Below are 6,919 nucleotides of genomic sequence, written 5' to 3'. Positions count from 1 at the left end.
GGGGCTGGGGCTGGGAGGGGGGAGGGCAGGCGGGCGCCGAAGAAGCGGGGTCTCTTCTAGCGGCGGAGAACGTCAGTGGCTGTCAGAGGGAAAGGTAGCTCGAGGAGTCTCGGGGATGCCGCCGCCGCCGCCGCTCCTGCTCCCGCTGCCGCTGCCGCCGCCGCCGCCAACGCCGCCGCCGCCGCCGCTGCCCCTGCCGCCGCCGCTGCTTCTGCTGCTCCCGCCGCCGCCGCCGCCGCCGGGCTGCATCCTCGGTGCCCCGTGGAGTCGTCAGCCATCTTCCGTCGCTCTGTCCGTCTGCATGGGCGAGGGGAACGAGGGCCGGGCGCGGAGAGAGCTGCTCTGGGCGTGCGTGCGTGGATGTGTGTGTGCGCCCGGGAGAGCGCGCCAGCCCCGGCGCCCAGCGCCTCCCGCGAGCCGAGCCGGGGGCGGGCCGGGGGCCGGCGCGGGGAGGAGGGGGCGGGAGGGAGGGGGAAAGGTGGGGGGGCTAGGACGGCCCCCAGCTCCGGAGCGGGCGTGGCTTCCACCGTCACTGAATACGCGGATGCTGCGCGGCTTCGGGGGCTGCTCGCGGCCGCTTGCTCATCCGCGGCCGGCACCGGCGGGACACGGCGCCCCTCGCGGCTGCCACCTCGGCCAGACGGGCCCCCGGGGCCACCCCGACCCCAGCTGTTCTCCTTAGCTCCGTGATGTGGGCCCGCGTGGGTCTGAAGTTGGCTTTTGAGCCCGTCCTAGAAGCTGCTGAGGGGAAAAAAAATGAATGGGGGTATAGAGAGGAGGTTGGGCGGTGGGAGGGCACGCGGACCCGAGGTCGAGTTGCAAGAGCGCCGATTTCCTTCCCCCCGGGGAAGGCAGACCGCGCTCGTCGCCTGCGGATCCGAGCTCTGGGGTCTCGGGGGAAGGAAACCACAGCCCTGACTCCCCCCCCACACACAGTTGCCAGGACAGTGTTCCCCTCCGGGGGCCCCCTAAGGGCGCGTGGAGGCGGGCGGCCCCCTGGAGAGGTCCCTGCGTCCGCTCCGCGGGTCCCCAACGCGGCGCGGGCTACGACTGCGCTGGCAAGACCGCTTTGCCTCTCAGTGAACCACTTAGAAGTAGGACATCTCGGCCCTCAGCCCCCTGTTCTTTCTTCTTTCTTTTCCCTCCAGTTCTCTCTCTCTCTCTCCCTCTCTCTCTCTCTTTCACACACACACATACACACACACGTGTCTCACTACAAAGTAACAGCTTTACCCTGTGACCCCGCGCGCGCCCTTGTCCCAGTGCCCTGGGCTTAACCTCAAAAGCATTGGGTGCTGCTGGGAGCGCAGAGTCCCGCGTAGGGTTCCGTCCTCCGGGAGCTGGCTGCCCTCTCCCCGCCCGACGGGACCCTCCCTACAGCGCCCGGCGACACTTGACCGCGACTTCCCTGCGCCCGGCTGCTCTCCCCCAGCCGTGATCGCTCCTCCTGAGCTCTCGCGCCTCCGCTTGGGCCCTCTCGGTCCACGCCTGGGGCCGGCCAAGCTCGGATTGCGTTCGTCGCTCTCTGGGTTGAGGCACTGGCGTGAGCGGTTTGATGAAGCTTCCGTGAGATACGCCGCCCTGGATGCTCGTACGCGCTGCAGGGGACACATTGACGTTCCCCTCTTCGCTTTCCCGCGCCGCGACACTTCGTAATTACCTGACACAATGCGATATGGGGGTGTCCATTGTTCCACTGCTTGTTATTATGGAATGTTCATTATAACAGTGGTGGAACTTAAAATTACACAATTTTTTTAAATACTTAAAGATTGAATGAATCGGTTTGGGGAATATGAGTCAGCTTTCCATTAAAATCTGTTTGGCCTGTCAAATGAGGCTCATTCTGGGTATCACATCGCCTAATTTGAATTTTAGCCTTGTTTTGTTTCTTGAACGTCGAATTAGAGATATTTGGGGACGTACTCGGGAGGACTAAGCACCTCTAAGGTGGCTATTTTGCATCTTAGCATTATTTTGTTTCGTAAATGCCAAATTACAAATACTTGGGAGTGTGTCCAAGAAAGCTGAGCACCTCCCCTCGCCTCTTTTCTTCCCTGTGTGGAGGGACGGGGAAGGGGGGGGGAGCCGCACCCTACTCTGCGTGGCTCGCTGGATCCCAGGCGAGCCAGGAGGCCAGAGTGAGCAAGGCAGAATCAGACCCTGCTCCTGCAAGGGGTCCAAGCAAAACATTTGCCGGGAAAAAATGTTCAAGATCCTGGGGCGGTTATCTGGGGCAGAAAAAGTTAAGAGAGGAGGATTGCTGAGTTTTTAGGGAGCGCTTTGCGGTACAGGCGTCCCTTTATTCAAGATTTTTCCAGCAACCTCTGGGAATGCACCCAGGTATACACAGGTGTGAACCCAAGTCCTCTGGGAAGTCTTGAAGCCAGTAGTAGCCCACAAATGACCAACAATGACCCTGGCAACAAGAATGAGGAGAGGAGCCCAATCCTGTTTGCACTAACACGCTTCCCCCTTTTTCCTAGAACAATAACACAAGATCCCCCAACGTGTGAAAGTGGGTGTATTTCTCAGTGAGGAATAGCATCCTAATGCTGTTGCCAGTAGGGAGAGATGAAGAGTGGGTCTTTTTGGTTTTTCAATCTGAATTTCATCCAAAACATCTGATAATATGTGGGTTGGAGGTAGTTTGTTTTCTCTGTTTTGCCCTCTTGGTCTTTAATGAGAAGTAGTCAGAAACTTTTTTTTTTTACTTTTGAATATTCTAAACTGTGGAAACATATGTTGTAAAGTATACACAAAAGGAAGCTTTTTGTCTTCTGGAAACATATTTAAGTCCCCTCTGTTTCCTTTGGTGCCAGAAACATTACAATCGATTCACTGTTGTTCAGTTGATATCAAATAACAAGTTATATACCCGAAGTCCTAAGATACAGTTTCACAAGTTAAGAATAAACAGAAAAAGTGAACTGTAGCCCAGAGTTATATTTAGAGGCAGCTATACTTCTTTTAAAGAAAATTTCTTCTTCTGCACTGGCTCATTTAATAAAAATAGTGATATTACTCAGTCACCTGTCCTTTCACAGTCATATGTCCTCCAGAAAAACTGAGGTGAGAATGTTGTCCTAGAATCCACGATGCATATCTTCAGGGACAGAATGAAAACCCATATAATATGTGTGAGGGAACTTTTAGTCCAGAATGAACTTCAGAACTAATGATTGTTATACCTTGTTAATGGCAAGTTTTAGGTTTCTTCAAATGTGTTATAGATGAAGACAATTATAACAACAGTTGCTGCTTTATGAATTTGGACATATCATGAGTCTAATAATGTTCTGTAGGTAACTTTATACAGTCTGTTGGACTATAACCCTATGTAGGTGGGAACAATCTCCTACATCTCAAAAAAGCCACTCTTTCCTATTATGATTTACCATTATGTTCCAGCCACCAGTTCATACACCCACACACACCACCACCACCACCATTCAAGGCCCTAGACACAGAAATAGTCTTCAATATTCCCTTTACTACCTCTGCCAGTCACCAAGAAAAGCATAGGAGTGACCTTTTTCATACATTTCTCAGGTATATTTTTGTGACTTTTACTCTTCAAGGCTTCTCTTGATATTCATTCAAACCAGATTCACCTGGAAAATACATCAGAGAGAAGATAGGAAATCCCCAGGATGGTGTGCTTTGGGCTCTTAACCTCTAGATCTCCTTCTTTGTTATCTCTAAGAACACCTAACTCAGAGGCCCAGTCTTCATGCCTGGTAACGAATGAATAAATATTTGCTGATTGATTTGTATGACATAATAACAAACTTACAAAGAGACTTTACTGTATATTGTTTGAAATTAATGCTCATCTTGAATAAGCTCTGTGGTCTAACCAAATATGGGACTAAAATATATGGGGTAGTTACTATGCTGAACACATTGTAAGAATTACCTCATTTAATATTTACAAAATCTTATGAGGCACCTTTTACTGTTATCCCCATTTCACAAATGAGGAAACTAAGGCTTACACAAGTTATTAAGTCACAAGCTAGTAAGTATCGGGATTTGAGTCTGTAACTTTCTGTCCAACTCTAGTTATGGAGTTCTTGATACTACGATAACCTGATTTAATGAGCCCCTTTTAATAATCTGTATTTTATCTAATCTAAGCCCCATGGATTTTTTTTGCATTTTTACACCTCTGAGATTGTAATATATCTTACAATGATTTCTTACAATTATGAATGACAGCTTTTTCCCCTCCTCAATACTCCATAAAATAATAGCACATTCTCCCATCAGTGGCGTATTTGGTTATGTTAGGTTATGCTGCAATGGCAAATCAGAAAATCTCAGGACTTAAAGCAACAAATATTTCTACTCCTTGCTCACAAAAGTCTCCTGAAGATCTGTGTGACTCTCCAGAGCAACTGTCCTCTGTGTGAGGGCTTGGCATCGCACCTCCATGCCACCATGTGCTTCCACAGCCATTGCTCTAGAAGAAGATGGAACCCCGCAGGATCTCTCACCAGCAGTTAAATGCTCCAGCCTGGCAGGGTCATATGTCACTTCTGCCTTCAATCCATTGACTAGAGTTAATCATATGATTCTGCCCAGCTGCTAGGGAAGCTGGGAAATTTAATTCTCCCATGTTCCCCACGGGAGAGGAAAACTGGATATGGGGAAGCATTTAACATATACCACAAGACATCTTCATTGAATGAAATATGGTCATTAGGATCAATTAATGTAAATATCAGGGATCTTTTTTATTTAAAACCAATGAGCAGCAATGGGCCTGTGATTTGTTATATGCCACCTAAAACATACTTTCAAAGTTCATGCTCATGTTTAACTTCAGAGAACAGAAATTCAAAATCAATTTCAAAAAGAACATTATGAAACGGCTTAATTATAATGCAGGGGCTTTAGCCAGGGGTCTACAGGTGAGCTTCCAGAGCTTTGGAAACTCCTAAAATCATATACAAAACATTCAGTTCATTTTTTTCTAGGGAATGGGCACATGTGTCATCATATTCTCACTTAGGATTCATGACTTATTCATTCATTTATTCAACAACTATGTATATTGAGGCCCTGCCATATCCCAGGCACTGTTCTGGGTGCTTTGGATCTAGCAGCAAACACAACAGATAAGTTTTCAAATTTCAGAAAGCTTATAGCCTGGAGAGGGGACAATAAGCAAGCAAACAAGCAATAGAGAAGGTAATTTTAGATACAGAGAGATGACAAAAGAACAATGTGATAGAGAAACTGGAGTAGGCTACAAGGGTCGGAGGTCTGCTTTAAAGATCATAAAAGATCCTTATGAAAATCAGAAATTTCACTTCAAATGGGAAGGATGAGAAGGAACTGTCCATGCAAAGATCTGGAAATCCTGGAGAAAAGTGTTCTGGTCAGAATTTTTTTTTAAAGATTTATTTATTTATTTGAGAGAGAGAGTGTGTGTGAGCACATGAGCGGGGGTGGGGAGGGGGCAAGTAGAGGGAGAGGGAGAGAGAATCTCCAGCAGAATCCCCACTGAGTGCAGAGCCGGCCAGCCCCAGGGCTCCGTGAGCTGGATCATGACCCTGAGATTATGACCTGAACCAAAACCAAGAGTTGGTAGCTCAACTGACTGAGCCACCCAGGCGTCCCTGTAGTCAGAATTTTAAAGGAGCTAAAGAATGGATGTGCTGAGCATGTTTGAGAAATGGAAAGGTATCCGTAGTGTAGAGAACAAAAAGAGCAGCAAGAGAAGCAGGGAAAGAGGAATGCAGGGCCAGATTGTATGGGACCTGTAGACCATCGTAAGGGATCAAAATCTTATTTTAAAAGCAATCTGGACCTTTTCCAGCCGCGCTCGGCAGCAGACGGCCATGGGCCGCGTCATCCGTGGACAGAGAAAGGGCGCCAGTTCGGTGTTCCGCGCGCACGTGAAGCACCGCAAGGGCGCCCCGCGTCTGTGCACGGTGGACTTGGCCGAGCCGCACGGCTACATCAAGGGCATCGTGAAGGACATCATCCACGACCCGGGCCGCGGTGCACCCCTTGCCAAGGTCGTCTTCCGGGATCCATACAGGTTTAAGAAGCGGACAGAGCTGTTGATCGCCGCCGAGGGCATCCACAGCGGCCAGCTCAACATAGGCGATGTGCTCGCGGTGGGCACTACGCCTGAGGGCACTATCGTGTGCTGTCTGGAAGAGAAGCCTGGTGACCAGGGCAAGTTGGCTCGAGCCTCTGGAAACCATGCCACGGTCATCCCCCACAACCCAGAGACCAAGAAGAACCGAGTGAAGCCGCCCTCAGGCTCAAAGAAGGTCGTTTCTTCAGCCAACAGAGCTGTGGTCGTGTGGTGGCTGGAGGTGGCCGCATTGACCAGCCCATTCTGAAGGCTGGCCGTGCCTACCACAAGTATAAGGCAAAGAGGAATTGCTGGCCACGTGTGCGGGGTGTGGCCGTAAACCCTGTGGAGCTTCCTTTTGGAGGTGGCAACCACCTGCACACGGGCAAACCTTCTGCTATCCGCGGAGATGCCCCTGCTGGCCACAAAGTGGGTCTTACTGCTGCCCGCGGGACCGGGCGTCTCCGCACAGCCAAGCCTGTGCAGGAGAAGGAGAACTTGGGTTGAGGGGCTCAATAAAGTCTGTCCTGTCACTAAAAAAAAATAAATAAATAAAAGCAATGTGGACAGATGCGCAGGGTCAAGAAACCTTCCTTTGCATGGGAAGGCCTGAGTTTCTTCCTGGCTCCGTTATTCGTATATAGGGGTCATCTGGCCATCATTAGCTCTGCCATTAAACACCAGGTTAACACAGCCAGGCACACCCCTGAGTGGGGATCCCCTTCCTCCTTGCTGTTCCAAGAACATTCTTGTCCTCTTTGCCATGGTGTCAAAGTGAAGACCATGACTTGCCCAGAAAAATGAGGGTCTTTTTTCAGTCACAGG

General features: G+C 50.0%; 1 pseudogene; it reads left to right on the top strand.

Annotated features, from left to right (window-relative positions):
* The first annotated feature begins 5,849 nt into the window (after positions 1-5,849).
* Positions 5,850-6,601, top strand: LOC118001344 (annotated as a pseudogene).
* Positions 6,602-6,919: the final 318 nt, after the last annotated feature.

The sequence above is a fragment of the Mirounga leonina genome, unplaced genomic scaffold, assembly GCF_011800145.1.
Source record: "Mirounga leonina isolate KUSES-001 unplaced genomic scaffold, KU_Mleo_1.0 Mir_53, whole genome shotgun sequence".
NCBI classification, from domain to species: domain Eukaryota; kingdom Metazoa; phylum Chordata; class Mammalia; order Carnivora; family Phocidae; genus Mirounga; species Mirounga leonina.
Note: the sequence above shows the minus strand (reverse complement) of the source record. Positions and strands in the feature narration are given on the sequence as shown.